The 21055-nt window shown below is 34.4% G+C and overlaps 1 long non-coding RNA gene and 1 pseudogene across 1 annotated transcript; both read right to left on the bottom strand.

The window, feature by feature from the left end:
• Positions 1-5124: 5124 nt before the first annotated feature.
• Positions 5125-6038, bottom strand: LOC121230600 (uncharacterized). The gene is made up of 2 exons (XR_005928582.1): positions 5868-6038; positions 5125-5449 (listed from the first exon to the last, which is right to left on the bottom strand). It is a non-coding gene; the product is annotated as an uncharacterized lncRNA (long non-coding RNA).
• A 1451-nt stretch (positions 6039-7489) lies between these two features.
• LOC107963133 (transcription initiation factor TFIID subunit 6-like) lies at positions 7490-10186 on the bottom strand (annotated as a pseudogene).
• Between the last annotated feature and the right edge of the window lie 10869 nt (positions 10187-21055).

Below are 21055 nucleotides of genomic sequence, written 5' to 3'. Positions count from 1 at the left end.
AGCGAAGAACCGATCCGACTTCTAGCTCGTGAGATCAAAGAGCTAAGAAATAAAAGAATAGCATTAGTGAAAGTATTATGGCATCGACACGGTATTGAAGAAGCTACGTGGGAACCCGAGGATGCTATGAGAAAATAATATCCAAACCTATTCGTTGGTAAGATTTTCGAGGACAAAAATCCCTTAGAGGGGAGAATTGTAACAGCCCAGTTTTAGCTAAATCAGAACAATGGTTTTGGAACCACAAACCCGAGGTAGTAAAATTATTTTAATATTATTTTGGTGTTTATAGCATGTGATTATATATGTGTGAAAATTTCGTGAAATAATTTTATCGTTTAAGTGGTTAATTTGAGAAAAGGACTAAATCGCGTAAAATACAAAAGTGGCATGCTATAAGTTAAAAGTACTTAATTGTTATGGTTCATTAAATGGAAGGTCCTTATGTTGTAAATAGACCATATATAGTGGAGATGGACATTAATAGCCTTATATTTGATGATTAAATGGTTTAATAATCAAGGGTAAAATGGTAAACTATGTATTAAGTTATAATAAATAAAAGAAAAACAAATTTAAGCTTAAATTATCATCATCTTCATCGAAACTAGAAGAGAAAGAATCCATGGATGTTGTTTTAGGGTTTTCCCCTTGTTGTTCTTAATTGAGGTATGTTTCGAGCTCGGTTTTTAATGATTTTAATGTTTTTGTGATTGTTGCTTTGAGTACTAGCTAGCCCATGTCTTAATTTTTGAAACTGTTAAAGATTTTGAGAGCTTTCATTGGAGAGTTATTTTGTTCTTTGGTATTTGATGATGAAATATGAATTTTTGATAATATATTATCATGTTTTGTAAAGTGATTTTTAGTGAAATTGCATAAAAGGGATTAATTTGTGAAAAGATGAAAATGTGAGGTTAAATGTGTAAAATATTGATAAATATATGTTGTTAAGGAGGCTATAAAAATTTGGCTAGCTTGGGTTTAATTGAAAATGTTGTAAATTGTGTTTTTATGAAATAAGGACTAAATTATAATAAATGTGAAAGTTTAGGGTCAAATTGCAAATTGGCTTAAATATGTGTTTGTGGATGAAATTGATTGAGTGGTGATCAAATGAATTAATTTTGAATATATATAGATCAAGAACGAAAGAAATTGGATTTAGATCGAGGAAAATGAAAAGTTATCAAATAGTCGATCCAGTCTCTCTATTCTGACTATGAGGTAAATTCATATGCAAATAAATGTCCTTAAATTGAATTATATGTGTTTATTTGTCATTGAATTGTTATAAATGTTGAACGAGCACTTACGAGCAAGAATCGATAGAGTTACGACATATGAAAGTCCCGTACGAACTTTAGGAATAGTGTAAGATACTAATGTCAAGACATTTGGTTACTAAGATGTGATTACATGTAAGACCATGTCTGGGACATTGGTATTGTATTGAAATTACGTGTAAGACCATGTCTAGGACATTGGCATCGTATTATGATTTGCTGTAAGACCCTGTTTGGGACAATAGCATCGATATGTGATAACATGTAAGATCATAACTAGGATATGGCATTGTATAAGCTTATGTGATTTTTGAGTATCCTTAATGATTTTGAATGGTTTAACGGGCAAATTTGAGTCGAGAATGAATGTGTGAATGAGTTAAGTGACTCAGGTACGTACGAGATTCATACGAGTATTGAAAAGGAAAGTATTTGGTGAATTCAATTGTGATATTGAATATGTGTAAAGGTTTGTGATTTTATATATGTTTAACTATGCTTAGCATATTTGAATTGATATGAAAATATTCATATGATGGCTTTATTTTTATATGGCTTACTAGGTTTTTAAAGCTTACTGTGTTTAATTTTCTCTATTTTATAGATTACCGAAGCTAACTCAGACTCGGGATCGTCAGGAAACGTCATCACACTATCGATCATCTCGTTGATACTTTTGGAGCTTTGTATATATGGTATATGGCATGTATAGGCTAGTGTCATTTTGGTATGTTTTAAGTTATGATATTAGCCATGAGATTTGGCTTATAAATGTTGGTATGTATGGCCATTTAAATTGGCTTGAATTTGTTTGATAAATGATATATGTGATAGATTTAATGCCTATGTGTTGCCTTGTTTGGTATGGTTATATGGTTACTCTTTTGGATAGTTGTAAGTTGGAGTATTATTGCTTGGAAGTCGGTATATTGTGGTTTGATTTTGAGATGATGATATGGTGTGATTTGTGACATGAAATAGATGATAAGTTGATGAGGAATTGTATTTGGAAATTTATATAAGTCTTGATGATTTTGGCATATTGATTTGGGATGTTTTTGAATATGGAATTGAATAGTTGAAATGGTTGTGGATAGATGGCATGTTATGTGTATGAAATAGCATGTTTTGGTTGCTGAAATATGTATTGAAATGGTACCATATGGGTTGCTAGGTGTGCATGAGAAAAGGATGGCCAATTGGCTTGTCAAATGGCCTATTTTTGTCCACACGGGCAGAGACACGGCGTCTATCTCAGCCATGTGCGACACATGGTCATGTTGTACAGCTGTTTTTCCCCTGGGGTAGCCCTTTCGAATTATGTCAATATACCCTACAGGTTTGACATGGTCTCGACACACGGGTGTGTCTATTGGCTGTATGTGGCACACAAGCTGGCACATGGACGTGTGGTCGACTGTGTGACCCAAGTCCATAACCCCTTCAGTTTTCCTACAGCCAGGGCACATGGGCATGTCCTCGGTCATGTGGTGCAAGTCATAATATGCCCTGTTTTCACACGGCCTGTGACACAGGCGTGTCTAGTGATCGTGTAAGGTACACGGCCTGTTCACACAGGCGTATGACCCCTAAATATATGAAAATTTTCTAAGTTTTCAGAAATTTTTATATGTAATCAGTTTAGTCTCGAACCTCCTTTAAGCTTGTTTTAGGGTCTCGTAGGCCTATTTAATGGACATTGTGAATGTTAATGAATTTTATTCGTTAATCAATATTTATTGAGTTTTGAAATGTTAGTTAAATGTTAAGTTTGATCAGTAATACCTCTTAACCCTAATTCGGTGACGGACACAGGTTAGTGGTGTTTCGGTTCTTTCTTTATTCGAGCTCAAGCTTTTACTTACATCAAAGTGTACATGTCACATGTACATAGTCCGTCATCCACTTAGGATTTAGGTATGGCACACTATGAATGTCACAAGTGAATTAATCCATAAATGAATTTAGAATTTATTCTTCTTGGATCATGTATGATGTTACTATCAATCCAGTCAGTCATATCTATGTCTCTATCCTCTAGTAATCATCCGCTTCGATGCCAAGATAAAGCATCTCCCCAATTTGACTTGATAGACAAAATATTAGTCTTTTAATGGTTTTTTCATTCCCAATTAGGCTCCGTTTATTTGCAAGTAAAATGATTTCTGGAAAATGATTTCTGGAAAATGATTTACTTTTCTGAAAATGATTTACTTTTCTGGTGTTTGGATGAATCTGTGTAAAATATTTTCTGTTGTTTGGCAGATTACCTAAAAATATTTTTCGAAAAAGCTATTTTTACATATATTAATAAATTTATATTTTAAATTATTTTTACATATATTACAATGATTTATTTATAAATAAATAAATCAAATTAAATATATAACAATACTCAATTATTAAGCTAGAATATACATTAGAAAATAAAAAGGAGAAGAACAATGCAAAATGTGAAATATTTAAACCTTTGCTATCAAAGCACCAAAAACTATTACTGCACTTCGATGCATGTCCTGTAAGATAGAGCTTTGAAAATTCCATAAACCATAAATTCACAATCTTGGATAGCTTTAATTTATGAATTCTGACAAATAGATCCGTAATACCAAATACATGAAGAGAAAAAAAGCATGTATAAATAAGTTTGACATAATTACAGAACTATCCATTCTTCTTTCAAATCTCTTTAATGAAATATTTACAATACCCTTTTTCTCAATGTTTGTGTGTCTTAATGCATGTTATTTCAAATGTTTGTCATCAGTAACTCAATGCCAACATTGCTAGCACCAAATAACTTTAAAACTAAAACCACCCATTGGCTAGAAACTGAAATAACCTATGGCCACCATGTAGAACGTGCAATGTCGAGCCTTGAGCTGGTCATCAATGCTAAAGGGAAAGTTGCAAATCACATCTGTTGGGGTTTTGACAGCAGAGGAAGGGGGACAGTGCTATACGGAACGACCTTATCAGCTGCGCTATAAAGATATAGCTGCGGACAGTGCAGATGGGCCTCCAAACCTGTATCAACTATAGCTCTAAACTTTCTGCAGTAGGAGCCACAAGTTTTTTTATCACAAACACAAGATTTGATTGCATTCGAAGAGAGCAAATAGCATGGCATGTATGTGTTCATTTAACATTTATGTGGACTCATAAGTGAATTATAGCAGAATCAATGTAATTGCAAAAAAAAATTATAATTCTCGACATGAAAGTGAATATAGACTATGCTAACAGATCAACCAGCACGAGTATCCGGTATACCAGACACAAAGCCATATCCGACACTCACAATAGAGTCCAAGTAACATATTATCTACCAAAATCATAGTCCAGTATTGTGATTTAACTCCTAATTTTTATAAAATTTTCTTTCCCTTTTTGCCTAGTGATTTGCTTTATTTGAACAATGTCAAGTATCACATTTTCTTTTAAATTACAATGAAAAAGGAAAGGGTAAAAATTTAGAAAACTGATGAAGAAATCCAAGTACCTGAAAGAAAGAGTTCCACAAAATTCGATACCACCAAGAACAAGAAGAAAAGAGCTGTCAAAAAATGTAACTTGTTTTTTTTTCTTTTGTCGTTGTTGTTAGACAAAAAAATTTCAATTTCAACATCTCAAGTTTCCCATCCAGCGTAAATAACAAATTCCAAAGCCGAATGTGTCTTTGGACGCCATTTCCAAGGTATCAAAAAAAAACATGTCCTTTTAGGTGTTCTTTTTTTTTTCTTCCTGGATCTTTCACTTCAATGAAAAGATCAATTCCAATTGATGATACCTGTAATAGCCCAAATTTAATCGGGCCTTAAAACCAAATAAAAATAGATAAATAAATAAATGTTTATTTATTAAACAGTCCCGAAGCCCAAATACAAAATCCCATACCCGTTTACAACCACCCAGCAAACCCAGATCCAAACAAACCCAGGACTAAAGTGGCCCAACTGGCCCAAACTATTACAGACCCAGGCATGAAACCCTAAGGTTTCTGCCCTCTTTCTTCTAGCGCCGCAACGTCTTCTGGAAGCCTCAAGGAGCGTCTGTCCAACTCCCCAGAATCGAGGCCATTAATGCACCTTCTTAGCATACCCAGGGCTCCTCATCACCAGATTCCACGCCTCCATCAACGCTGACGAGATTACCACCGTGAGCTTCGCGATTTTCATGCGAAGAAGGAAAGAAATTAATAGATAGATTAGAACAGGATAGGGAAAGAAATCTTGTGATTTCTTTCCTAAAATATGACAGTTTAAGGCTATAAAGCCTTTCTAAGAATTTGTAAAAAGAGGACAGACGGAAGAGGCGAAAAGTAGAGATTTATACATAAGAAGAAAAAGAAACACACATATACAAGATAGAAATTTTTACATATACAGAGAGAAAACATAGAGAGAAAGAGATTTATGAACAATTGTATTCATCTAAAGCAGAAGAAATAAAAAGCAAATTTTTCGTTTCTTACGGTAACCGAATCATTCCTTTTTTATTTTTCCATTTACCTGTTTGTTTTCTGACCTGAACACACAGATTTAAGATATAATCAAAAAAATAAAAGAAAAGGGAGGTTACCTAACGATTGGTGAGGGAAAGGAAGGGTTTTTCAAACCTTAGCCACCGTGTGCGGTGGTCCTTAGGATGGCGCGTCAGCGCGTAAAGACCACGCGCGGCAGAGCTCAAGGACGAGCAGTGATGGCCCTAGACCGGAGCTCTGAGAGAATTCTAGATTTCTCTCTATTTTTTTTTGAGTGTTTGTAAAAATGATAATTTTAAGCTTTGATTTTACTTTTATAAAAACGGTAAAACGACGTCGTTTCTAGGATCAGGATCTGCGCGTTGACCCGGTTACCCGGGAAGGATCCGCGTGTTTTTGAGGATTGGGTTAATTACTCAATTGGTCCTTCCACCTTTTTTTACGTTTATAATTGCACTTTATTTTATTTATGATTTGGCCCTATTATTTTGTTTTAGTTTTAATTTAGTCCCTACAGTAGCTGTTTTAAGTCCAAGATTAAAACGCAGTCGTTTTGGGAATAGGGCAATTTGCCCAATGAGTCCCTTTGGTTTCGCGCGTGTTTTAATTAGGACCTTAATTCAGCTTTATTTTTTTAAATTCACCCCTGAAATTTTGTTGAACTTTAAATTTAACCCTATATATTTATTCCTATTATTATTATGTATATAAAACTTTTTATATTGTTCTTTGTTTTATTTTTAATCTTATTTTTATTTATATTTTTCTTATTTAAATATTGTCATGATTTATTTCTTATATATGTTGGTTAGTGTATGATATTTATGTTGTTACTTACCTATTATTATAACATGTTATCTTGTATGTTATGTTAATATGCTCCTTCATGCATCGGTTTTAAAAAAAAAAGATTTCAAAGTTTTCAAAAATAAAAAGGCAATGCTTGGTATTTGGAAATTTCGAGAAAAGTAGTGCCCTAACTTATTGGGTTGCAAATTTTCTCGTTGAGTTCGAATAGTCAAGTACCCTTCTAAGTTTTTTAAGATTTTCAAAATACGAGCAACTGTCTTGAAATTTCAAAACGTTGTGTCCTAACTTATTGGATGTGACGTTTGGTCGTTTTGAGATAGAGATTTCCAAAATGGCTAACTTAATGTCAATATTTTGATACAAGTGAATCCCAATTTTCAAAATCAAAATATTCTAAAGAGGATTGTATCTTAAAATTTTTAAAATTTCCGACCTTACAGACATTTGATAATTAATTAGGTACCAATTTTTGGGCGTTACGAGGGTGCTAATCCTTCCTCGTACGGAACCGACTCCCGAACCCGTTCTTTTTATTTTGTAGACCAAAACTAATGATTTTAAAACAAAACATTTTATAAGGTGATCTAATCACACCTAAAAAGATTGGTGGCGACTCCCGTTTTTGTTTTTCTTAAAGTCGATTTTCATTTTCCAAAACTCGATTTAAAAATGGTCTCGACAATACCTTTTTTTCCCCAGCCGTTATTCAATCATCAAAACAGTTTCATTTGAAAATGGGAGTAACCAAGCATATAATGTGCATTCTAAAGTCTTTTCTACAGCTAATAAAACAAAGCATATATTTTCGTAAAGTATTAAAATTGACGAATTCAAAAATTACAATGACTAAAATTGATCAAATTAAAGTATAAAGACTAAATCCAACATTTTCATAAAGTACATAGACTAATTGCAGAATTTAACCTAAAATTTAATATAAATAAAATCCAAAGTAGAATATATTTTTTGATAACTACATAATACATTTATGAGTAAGGAAAAAAAGAAGACTTATAAAAGATAAACACAGTAAAACTGAAAAAACTATGGAGATAATTTACACATTCCTTCAAAAACCATAGCTTTTGGAGGTAAAATTTAATCAAAGGAAGAATGAAAGGTCAGGTTTAGGGGTAAATGATAACATAATCTCACCAAAAAGTTTAAATAATGATGCTAACAAGTTCCCTGGGTCTGTGTCTTCCTTCCAAGCCTAAGTTAGAACAGTTGATGTCTTTGAAACTCGACCCCCAATCCCTTCCTAGCATGTTATTGTTTGATAACGACCATGACATTGATGATACACCAATATTGGAACCTCCTATGGTGGTGGAAAAGCCACTAACTGCCCCTTGTAAATCATTTTGCATGGAATTTATTGGCATCATACCTATTGCACTCTCAGTTGCTATTTTCTTGGCAAGTGTTTGCTGCTGCATCAAGGTGTCTGTGCTTGCTTTTCGTTTATCTTGATTGATCAGAAAATGGAATATCATAAAGGGGGAGAAGAAGAGACTTTTGGATTAAGTGTAAATATGATGGTTCGAAGAAATCATACTTGTCGCAACTTTGTTGTTGCTTTTCCAGACGGGACGAGTTAGGGGTGCTAGCAAACTGGGGAACATTTTAAGCTGATCATACATGCACAATCCAACTACACGCTTTTAGTGGAAATTTTAAGCAGTGTTGTTAATTCTACAGCAAATAAATGAACCGATGCTCATAAACTGGTACCAAATTTGATGTTAAACTTACTAGCAGGGCCCCATAAACACACCAGGCCTCGTGTCTTTTTATTCAGGTTCAAGAAGCTACAAATACGCTTCAAGAATAGATCCAAGTTTATAACTAAAAAATCAGACACCTGAAATTCATAAAATCAAATATGCATGTATAAGTCCAAAAGAAAAGAAATCTTCATCTTTTGCATATTGATGTCACTAGCTTTGCTGCGAAGTTTCTAAGTTCCCAATGATTGTCGGTGAATTTATTTCCTAACCTTTTTGTAACGAGGCAGGTAATAAAAGATGGCATCAACTAGTGTAACTGAAAAACATTTTAAAAAATCAGATAGGTGGAAAATAAACCACTAGCATATTTGCATTAGTTCGTGTACTTCTAAACAATTGAAATAATAAACTCACGTAAGTTTCTATGTGTAAGTGTTCATTCTAGAGAAAACTCCGGGCAACACGCATCAAAGCAAACATGAGAGGGAAATTATTCAAATTTTGTGCAACCTGAGATAAATGTGGCAAAAATGTAAGCTTGAGATAACTAACCAAAAGTTCTTTACAACACACATATATAATGAGGTATGAAAGATCTTTAAGACAACCTCGTCAAAAATGAAACATGTAAAATAAGGAACTAAAGGATGTAATCTCGAGTCTGTTGCCAAACTCAGTAATGCTTGTTTAAAGAGAATCGAGACTAATTTATTCATGGTAATGTCCACGATCTTGTCAAAGTAAAGCTGCATAACAACCAAATTAGTCTTTTAATATCATTCTATGCAAAAAGGATTTTAACATAAAAATGTTGCTGAAGATGTACAACATACTTGAAGTTCTCTAGATAATACATGCTTAATAGGTAATTTGACATCAATGGAAAGCCCATCTTCTTTGTATTCAGCCTTTTTACCATCAGAAGGTGCTGCATGGAAAGTAAAATACCAATTCCATGTAGAAATGAAGATAAGTCGTATTAGATTAAAGTGATAAAACTAGAAAAGAACATGAACCATAAAAGTCTTCAACAAAAATAACTTCGAGAGAATATTTAGGTTAGCTAAGATGGTACCTTCAATTGAAGCATTTTCTGGAATTGTTGGTTGAATGCCTTCAATCGCAAGCCAGTGGGATGTAATAGTTGTATTAGTGGTGCTTTTGGAAAAGGTGACTCAAGAACCTATATACATAAGGCAACATAGAAGAATTTAAGTGAAGACTTCTTTAATAAGGCAACATACAACAGAACCTCGAATATTGTTGATAAGTTCTTACTTCTTTAAACTCCACATCTTTGTCATCAATGTAGAACAAATCCTTATGCCCAGTGGGTTTCTTGAATCGTAATGCATCACGAGAAGCAAATCCACAGATCGACTGATGCCAGAGAAACACATAACATAAGCCAATTAACCAAAATGCAAAATCTAAAGCAGGAGGTTAAACTTAATATTCAAACTTCCAAAACTAAGCTTTCAAAATTCCACTTTTGATAAATTTTATGGATTAATACACGTGAAGTAGAAATTATCACATTAGTCCAACAAATCAAGATATAGTACATCATTAAAAATTCATAAGATTCTAACAAAATTATACTAACAAATAACATTAGTTAGCACTATTTTCAACTAAAAAGGAAAAAAATAATGCCATAATTTACTTTTCCATGTGCAAAATTCCAAAATCAAAGACCTTTAGTTATACCAGAAAAAGAAAAAAAAGGAACTTACATGAGCCAGCCAGTGTTGCTAAAAGTATGGAAAATGAAGCACCTTTTGCGACCATCGTCCTCTTTCTCCGAACCCCAGAGCCTTAGCTTGTCCACCACCATCAATCTCAATCTTCGGAGCTTTGTTCCAACCTAAATACATGCCGTTGGCAGTTGACTCGATGAATAATTTAGAAGAAGAAGAAGCGGAGGACAAAGAAGAAGCAAAGGAATTAGCCAACGGTCTAAAAAAGGGATTATTTTGGAAGCTCTGAGGGAGTTTAAGAAAAAGGGTTCTTGCGAATCGAGTTGGACATGGCTGTGCTGATATTCTTTTGTGATGATGGATGGAAAATGGGGAGTGTTGAAGGAAGCAGCTTTCATGGCGGAAACTTTGAGATGAGGATTTAAAACAGGGAGAGGTTCATGTAATGGCTTCTTCAACATTGAAAATGGCTTCGGTTCTCCCTTGGCCAAACTGATTTGCAACCCAAAGGGAAAGGGAAGGAGAAGGGGAAGGGGAAAGGGGAGAAGAAGCGTCAATTTCTGAAAAATGTCTTACCGATTTCAAAAGGGTAAGACATTTTCCTTAAAAAAACCCCTCATTTTCCCTTGTTTTGTAAAATATTTTACCCTGGAAAATCATTTTCAACCAACCAAACATCAAAAAAGCCTAAAAACTTTTACGGAAAAGCTTTTATAGGTTACCAAACAAACCCTTAGTTTAAGGACATGTTTAGGCTCACCTCCTAATACAAGTTTTCTTTTCGTATTATGATCCTACCACGTAATACCTCTTAGCATCAGTTTAAACATTAAAAAACCAATGAGCAAGATTTGCTTCTATTCTTATTTACATGCAAAAACCATATGAAGAAAATATTATAAAGTATAATAATTGTAATCAATGAATTTGTTTTATTAACCAAACTGTTCAAAAAATTACAAGTGGACTTAGATGAAAGTACTACACTTAGGGCACCACATACAACAAGAACAAGTATCCATTTCCTAAGAGTGACAACTTGTTCGATTAGTTCAAGGGAGCATCCTTGTTCTTAAATATTGATCTACATTCAAGATACTACCAACTTAAGGTTAAGGAATCAGATGTTTTAGATACTACCTTCAGGACTCAATATGGCCACTATGAGTTTTTTGTAATCTCATTTGGGCTTACCAACATATCAATAGCCTTTATGAATTTGATGAACAATCTTCCAGCCCTATTTCGATCATTTCATAGTAGTTTTTATGGATGATATCCTAGTTTATTATACAAAGGAAGATAAGCATGACAAGCACCTAAGAGTTGTTTTTTTTTTGCAAACTTTAAGGAACAAATAATTGTTAGCCAACTCTAACAAGTGTGAGTTTTGGCTTCACAAGGTAGTATTTTTGTGACATATTGTGTCTGTGGAGGGTATTTGTGTTAACCCAAGAAAGACCACTACCATTTTGGATTGAAAACCCCCAAGGAATGTTATCAAAGTGAGAAGTTTCTATAGTTTGGCTGGGTACTATAGGAGGTTTGTAAAAGAATTTTTGATAATAGCATCCCCTTTTACTAAGCTACTTTAGAAAAACATCAAGCTTGATTGGATGAATATATTCCAGTAAAGTTTTGAGAGATTGAAGGCAATTTTGACCAAGGTACCTATTTTGACACAACCAAAATCAGGGAAAGACTATGATTTTCAACAATGCTTCACACAGTGGACTAGGATGTGTGCTAATGCAAGATAGAAAATTAGTTACATATACTTCACAATAACTCAAGCATCATAAGAAGAACTATCCCACTCAAGACCTGTAACTTGAAGTTGTAGTTTTTGCCTTGAACATTTGGAGGCATTACCTATATGATGAGAAATGCCACATATTCACTAACCACAAAAGTTTGCAGTATTTACTTACTTAAACAGAATTGAATCTGAGGCAGTGTAGATGGGTCAAATTACTTAATGATTATGATTTAATTTTTTACTATCATTAAGGGATAATAAATGTTGTAGTAGATGCATTGAGCTAGAAATCCTCATTTTCCTTGAGAACATTTAATGTTTATCTAGCATTAGAAAATTATGGTTCAATTCTGGCCAAGTTAAGAGTCAAGCTAACTTTCCTTAAGAGAATCTGATACCTATAGAAAAGTGACGATCAGTTGGAAGCAAAGTGAAAATTACCCTAGATAAAGATGGGAGCTTATATTCCAATAATGATTGTGTGTTCCTAACACTCCTAAATTAAAATAATACATCCTCTAAGAAGCTCACCATAGTTCTTATGTTATCCATTCGAGTAGCACCAAGATGTGCAATTATCTGAAGTCATTCTATTGGTGGTCAAGCATGAAAAAGGATATAACGAAATTTGTTACCAAGTGTCTTATATGTCAATAAGTGAAGGCAAAACACCAAGTTCCCTAGGGAATTTTACAAACTATTATCATGCATGCATGGAAGTGGAAGTGGAAGTGACTCACTATGAATATTGTGGTTAGATTGTATTTGACTCTAACAAAGAAGGATTCAATATGGGTCATTGTGGATAGATTGACCAAGTCAATACATTTTATTCCAATTCCAATGAGAGTGGAATAGTTTTTGGATAAGCTTGTTGAACTTTTTATAGGGATTCAAGATTCACTTTGAGATTCTAGGCAAGCTACATCACCGACCCATATACACTCACATAAAAAGCAACAAATGTAATCAATATTATCGACAATACAAGTACGACTATATCACAAGCATAAAGATGCCAGATTGTAATATAGTTATGCGCTGAATTACTCATAGGAGTAATCCAAAGGTCATTCTCCTTAGGGATTGATAAGGGAAAATATACTAATCAGTTAGCACATTCAAGAAATTATTACTAGCCTACTTAACTCAAAGATCATTAACGTAAAGCAATTAAGGGAGATATTGAACTAATCTATTTTAGTATTTAAATGATTTATCTTCTTAGAACCTCTTTCTTGCTTAGATTGTGCAAGCGAATTAAGACGATGGCTAATTAATCTGTTAGTTCATCATGAAGTACTCACATGTCTTGATTCTATCGATTACTAATTTTAACTAAAAATCTCCTCTCGGTCTCATTATAAGCTAAAAGTTACTACCTAAGATCTTCTCTCGGTCTCACCTAGGCACATAGCTCACCTCTCAATCTCACTACTTAGTATGATTGTGCTAATGATTACTCAATAGAATCTCCTCTCAATCTCCTCTATCTAGTTTTTCACTAGGTTTGTTAATTCTAGAATTTTAAAAACACATTAACACAATCAAGCAATTGATGCAATCAAGTTAAACATGAGTACATCGTTAAGAACTAAAATCATAATCAACAATCAATGCTATTTAGAGCTACACCAAAAAAATAACACAAATTTTCATTCTAAACATGCATTGAATACCAGAAATATAGTTTAAGTTTAGAAAGTGTTCAGCCAAAGTAGCTTAGAGCTAAAGTTTGCATTGTTTCCGACCTTACACCATCATCACAATAAAGAGTTGACCACAATCTTCAAATATATCAAAAGCTAATATTAATGCTAAGAACAATCTTTAAGAATTTTAAAGAAAAAAATAAATAATTCTTTTTATTCTCTACAACATTTTCTCTTTCCTTTAATTTCCCATGCAATAGAGTATTTATAGTAGGTAGGTGAATGACCAAAGTATCCCTACTTAAAATCTAGTTTAGTGAAGGCTGGAGGGCCAATTTTCCAGAAAATGCCCCTAAGTAATTGTTAGGAATCTTTGATTTGTTGTTGGATGTTGAGGCGTCAAGGCTTGCGTCGTCCTGGCATTACGAACAAACTTCTCCTTGAAACAGGTGCAGAGCTTCCACGTCGCGACATCAAAACTCCTACACTGCAACTTGGAAAGTCTACGCCGTGACTTCCAGTAGCTTGAAATAGTGACTTAGGTCATGACCTCCAACTCATCAACATCGTAACCTCAGACCATGGCAAATCAATATCAACTTGGTTCTTTACGTAGTGGTGTCCAGTAGTAACATGTCATGGCGTCAGCATTTGTTTATACAACACTTAACTCTTGGTGCATTCAACCTTCTTTTCACCCCTATACATAGTCAAACATATTCTTTAAGCATTAATTTTTGTCACATCCCAAAATCCGGTTTAGAATTTTCGAGGAAAATTTTGGAATTATGGAACAGAATGAGTTCAAAAATTCAAAATGTGGTAATCCAAAAATATTTTCGTCTCCAGCTTTAGAAAATTTAAACTAATTATGAAAATAGTGTGAAATAGGCTTTCAATTTTAAAAAGAGGAATGTTTTGTACAAGGGTTTAATTTAAGAGTAGCTTTAAAGCAATTATACCAAATTTTAAAATCAACCCATATTTTCCACCTTTCACTTTATTTTTGACGTGAAAGAAAAAAAAAGAAACACCCCTTCACCCATTTCTTTGAGTCATCCATTAGAGAGAAAAAACTCTAAACACCATTCTTCAATCTTTGGTCTTCACCACTCCAAACCCTTGTTTTCTATTTCATCTAAACATCAAACTGCTTTTAAATACAAGAAAAACACCAAAAATACCATCAATTGCATTGATATTCTCCAAGTAGGTTTTCTCAATTTTCAATAAATCATTTGTATTTTTCTTCAATTATGGTAAGGCTTTGTATTTTTAATAGTTTTTGTGAAAAAAATAAAAAATAAAATAAAATAAAGAAAAAATAAAATAACACACAAATTTTACGTGGAAACCCTTTCGGGGAAAAAACTACGGGCAGAGGAGAAGAAAATTCACTATGTCGAAAATTTGAATCAATACAAGAGGAATAGACTATGTCTATTTATAGGCTTGTAAAGCCATATTCTAGTAGGATTGAAACACCTTATCCTAATCAATATAAAATAGATGGAGTTTAATAAGGTTTAAAAAACCTTATTCTAAAATAAAATAAAAGAAGTCTAGTTCTATATGGATTTTACTTTTATTTTATTTTCCATCGTATTTTATTTAAATAAGAATTTGGGTCACTTAATTCTAACAATCTCCACCTTGACACAAATTCTCAATGAACAAGTTCTTCATCGCAAACTTTCAATAAACAAGTTCTCCACCTCTTCCATAAAACCCCTTAAGGGTTTAACTTCAACAATGAACACCAACCAAGTCTAAGCAATGCTCAAACTTGGTTATAGGAAGTGACTTAGTCATCATATCTGCAGGATTTTCATGAGTACTAATTTTGCTTACAACAATATCACCACGAGCAATAATATCACGAACAAAATGATACCGAACATCAATGTATTTTGTTCTCTCATGAAACATTTGATCTTTTGTAAGAAAGATGGCACTCTGACTGTCACAAAATACTGTGCTGATTTGAAGGTCTTCATTAAGTTCACTAAAGAGTCCCTTCAACCAAACAGCTTCTTTACAAGCCTCAGTAATCGCCATGTACTCAGCTTCAGTGGTAGACAAAGTCACTGTAGTTTGCAAAGTGGCTTTCCAACTGATTGCACAACCTCCGATTGTAAAGACATAACCTGTGAGAGATCTTCTTCTATCAAGGTCTCCAGCAAAATCGGCATCAACATACCCAATGACTCCATCTCTAGTTCTTCCAAACTGTAAGCAAACATCAGTAGTACCTCGTAAGTATCTTAAAATCCACTGAACTACTTTCCAGTGTTCTTTACCAGGATTCGCCATGTATCTGCTAACTGCACTGACTGCATATGATAAATCTGGACGTGAACAAACCATAGCATACATGAGAGATCCTACTGCACTAGAGTATGGAACATGTGACATGTAGTCAATCTCATCATCTGATTGTGGAGACAAAGCTGATGAAAGTCTGAAATGAGCTGCTAAAGGAGTACTAACAGGCTTAGCACTCTGCATATTGAACCTGCAAAGAACTTTCTCAATGTACCCCTTCTGACTTAGGTACAATTTACTTGCTTTTCTATCTCTAAGAATCTCTATACCAAGTATCTTCTTTGCTGGTCCTAAATCTTTCATCTCAAATTCTTCACTTAGTTGGGCTTTGACCATTCTTATCTCTAATTTATCTTTTGTTGCTATCAACATGTCATCAACATAAAGAAGTAGATACACAAAAGACCATCACTGTTTTTCTTAAAGTAGACACAACTGTCAAAACTACTTCTTTTGAAATCATGAGAAGTCATAAAGGAATCAAACCTCTTGTACCACTGTCTTAGTAACTGTCTCAAACTGTAAAGGGACTTTTTCAGCAAGCAAACATAGTCCTCTTTTTTCGAGACTGTAAAACCCTCTGGTTGTTGCATGTAAATATCCTCCTCAAGTTCTCCATGCAGAAATGTAGTTTTTACATCTAACTGCTCAAGCTCCAAATCATGCATGGCCACAATACCAAGCAAACCTCGAATCGAACTATGCTTAACAACTGGGGAGAACACATCTGTGAAGTTCACTCCTGGAATTTGACTGTAACCCTTTGCAACAAGCCTTGCTTTATATCTGGGTTCTTCAACTCCTGGAGTCCCTTCTTTTTTTTTTTAAACACCCATTTACAACGAACAGCCTTTTTACCTTTAGGAAGTTTTACAAGATCCCATGTTCTGTTTTTGTGGAGTGATTCCATCTCCTCTTGCATAGCAAACATCCACTTTTCCGAGTCTTCACAGTTAATCGCCTCAGAATAATTAAATGGCTCTTGATTCGTATCTATATCTTCAGCCACATTTAAAGCATAAGCAACTAGATCAGCCTCGGCATACTTCTTTGGAGGTTTAATTTCTCTTCTTGTTTTGTTTTTGGCGATAGAGTATTGCGGTGAAGAAGCAACTCTATTCTCAATTTTTGTACTGGCTTGAGGAGTTGATTCTGTATTAATCTGATGCTCCACCTACTTTTGGTTTTCTTTATTGGAAGAGTCTTTAAGAGATAAGTTAGGTAGCATAGCAGTTTCATCAAAAACAACATCTCTGCTAATCACAACTTTTCTATTTTCAGGACACCATAACTTATAGCCTTTTATACTAGCTTTATAACCAAGAAAAACACATTTAATGGATCTCGGTTCTAATTTTCCATTATCAACATGAGCATACGCAGGACACCCAAAAATCTTTAAATCAGAATAATTAGCAGGATTACCAGAACATACCTCTTGTGGAGTCTTTTTCTCAATGGCAACGGATGGAGATCGGTTGATCAAAAAACATGCAGTAGAGGCTGCTTCTGCCCAAAATGACTTCGGTAAGTTGGCATTTGACAACATACATCGAACCTTCTCCATGATCGTTCTGTTCATTCGTTCTGCAACGCCGTTTTGCTGTGGAGAATGACGAACTGTCAAGTGTCTCATGATCCCTTCTGACTTGCACAATCTATTAAACTCATCAGAACAGAACTCTAAGCCATTGTCTGTACGGAGGTATTTCATCTGTTTTCCCGTCTGTTTTTCAATCATAATTTTCCAAGACTTAAATGCAGAAAACACATCGCTTTTCTGCTTCAGGAAGAACGCCCAAACTTTTCTGGAAAAATCATCAATAAATGTTAGCATATAATTAGCTCCACCTCTCGAAGGCACTCTGGATGGCCCTCACAGATCAGAATGAATATACTCCAACGTTTCCTTCGTGTTATGGGTTCCTCTAGTGAATCGAACTCTCTTTTGCTTCCCAAAAACACAGTGCTCACAGAAATTCAGTTTGTAAATTCCTTGCCCATCAAGAAGTCCTCTTTTGCTCAATTCAGCCATGCCATTCTCACTCATATGCCCTAGGCGCATATGCCAAAGTTTAGTAATATCATCATCTGACAAGGAAGAGGAAGCGACAGCTGCATCACCAGTAACAGTAGAACCCTGCTAAACATATAACTTGGCAATTTTTCTCTGCCCTTTCATCACAACAAGGGACACTTTGGAAATCTTTAAAACCCCAGTTTCAGCTGTGTATCTGTACCCTTTTGAATCAAGAGTACTTAACGAAATTAAATTTCTTTTCAATTCTGGAACATGTCGTATGTCGCTAAGTGTTCTGACAACTCCATCAAACATCTTAACTTTAATTGTTCCAATACCTGCGATTTTACATGAAGCATTATTTCCCATCAAAACAACACCTTCAGGCACTATTTCGTAAGTTGTAAACCAATCCCGTTTGGGACTCATGTGGAAGGTGCAACCTGAATCAAGTATCCACTCCTCACTTACTTTAGAATCATTGACAGAAGCGACTAGAAGTTCACCATCGCTGTAGTCTTCTACAACATCAGCTTCACCGGAATTTTCTGGTTATTTTCCCTTTTGATTCACAGCCTCTCTTTTAATCTTATTTTGTAGCTTATAACACTCAAATTTAATGTGCCCTTTCTTCTTGCAGAAGTTACAAGTTTTACTTCTATTTGAATACTTCGATCTACCCTTAGATTTACCACGAGGATTCCGTTCCTGTGTCCTACCACGATCATTATCAGCATTCCGATCTTGTCTCCCACAAACAATGAGACCCTCTCCCTGAGAGTCGGGTTTAACCACAAGATGTTTCATCTTATCATACGAGGTTAAAGAATCATAAACCTCATCAACTGTGAGAGACTCGCGACTATATAAAATTGTGTCTCTAAAGGTTGAATAAGACGGGGGCAACGAACAAAGTAGAATCAACCCTAAATTTTCCTTATCATACTGAACCTCCATGGCCTCCAAGTTTGAGAGAATTTCTTTAAACACTATTAATGTAACACCCCTATCCCGTAACCATCGCCAGAATAGGTAAGGGGCATTACCGGACTTGTAACTCATGTCAGAACAGTAAAATTTTAAACTTTTTCTTGAAATAAAGATCATTCATTTAAATAAGTACTAAGCACAGCCAGAGATAAAATTTAAACTTCACTAAGTAAACATTCAAAAGATGCCATTTTCGCATGGCTTATATACATTAACCAAAAATATTCTTCCGCCACTAGTCTATTCTATACATGCCATAAAATAGTTCTAAACATAACAGTAACAAGCAGTGGATAGTGATAGTGTGACTAGTTGCTGACGATCCCCGAGCCTGTAGCTTCGCAATGAGATCTATAAAACAGAGGAAACAGAGTAAACGGAGTAAGCATTACAATGCTTAGTAAGTTTTAAGCAGTGTCAACAGATAACAATCAAATTATAACATAGTTGTTCGCATTTTTATTTCACTCTTCCTTCGGGCATACCATCCCTTTACCGAATATGCACATCTCATCATACCATCGCATTTTTATTTAATCACATGTTACAACATTCACATCGACTGTCATATTTGTAATTCATTTGCCTCATCAAATATCTAATAATACACACCTTTCACATTTGGTCGTTCGGCCACAATATACGCACATCGCCTACATATTTCACACCAGCCATTCGGCTTTACCGCATATATGCATTTTCATATTCACCACATTGGCCATTCGGCCTTATCACACATATGCATGCTCACATTCATCACATTGGCCATTCGGCCTTATCACATATATGCATGCTCACATTTATCACATTGGCCATTCGGCCTCATCACATATACGCATGTTCACATTCATCACATAGGCCATTCGACCTTATCACATATATGCATGTTCGTATTCACCACATTGGCCATTCGGCCTTATCACACATATGCATGCTCACATTCATCACATTGGCCATTCGACTTCATCACATATATGCATGTTCACATTCATCACATAGGCCATTCGGCCTTATCACATATATGCATGTTCATATTCACCACATTGGCCATTCGGCCTTATCACACATATGCATGCTCACATTCATCACATTGGCCATTTGGCCTCATCACATATATGCATGTTCACATTCATCACATAAAATCCTAAATCAAAATATAAATTTTCATGAATTCACATCAATTATCCAAATATACTTCACATACCACATATACTATCATGTATACACTTTGTCTTGGCCGAATCTACACCAATCATTTTCCAATGAATAATTCAATTTCACGCCATACTATCATTTCATATTCGAATACTCATAAACTTACAATTTCACAAATTTTAATATCGAAGATCCGTCTAGCACTCATATATCATTTTACAATATCACGATTTAGAATTCATGTATGGGTTTAATCAATAGCTTGTGAGCAACTAAAACAAGTTTTATCCATATTTACAACAAAATCACATATTCACTACGAGCTGTTTTCCTGAGCAATAGTCACTAAATTATTTATAACTGGAGCTACAAAACTCCAAATCACTTGCCGTTAATTTTCCCTGAATATAGACTCGTATATCTTCCATCCATAAAATTTCCAGAATTTTAGGTTTGGCCAATCAGTACCAGATTTTTCTTAAAGTTTCCCCTGTTTCACTGTTTGACTAATCTGACCACTCTTCACTACGAATCAAATTTTTTATTTTACAGAATTCATAATGTATTCTATTTGATTTCATTTGAAACTAGACTCATTAAGGAGTCTAAGCATATAAATCTTATCTTATAACCATTTTTGTACAAATTATAATGATTTTCCAAAAACAGAATAGGGGATTTCGGAGTCATTCTGACACTGTCCCACACAACTTTTAATATCTCTTTATAGGGAATTTCTTTGCTTACACGGTCTCTTTTATAAGAAATTAGACTAACTAAGCTTTGATTACACATTTTATTCAGCCTATAATTCCACACCAACAATTTATAGTGATTTTCTAAAATCACGTTACTGCTGCTGTCCAAAGCAAATTATTACAATTTGCTCTTAAATTTCCAAGTCCAAACACTTATGAACTTACCATTTGAGTTTAAGACATATCATGACCACATCATATCTTATTAAATCAACTCATTATGTCCTATTATGATTGAATTTACTCAACGTTTAATCACTAAAAACTTACAAAGGAATCAAACTCAAATACTTAAGAACTTACCTCGGAAATTGCCAAACGATTACAGATCGACTATTCGGTTAGGTAGCTTTTTTCTCTTTTCCGAATTAGACTCCCTAAGCTCTT

This window comes from Gossypium hirsutum, chromosome A06 (assembly GCF_007990345.1).
Source record: "Gossypium hirsutum isolate 1008001.06 chromosome A06, Gossypium_hirsutum_v2.1, whole genome shotgun sequence".
Taxonomy (NCBI): Eukaryota; Viridiplantae; Streptophyta; class Magnoliopsida; order Malvales; family Malvaceae; genus Gossypium; species Gossypium hirsutum.
Note: the sequence above shows the minus strand (reverse complement) of the source record. Positions and strands in the feature narration are given on the sequence as shown.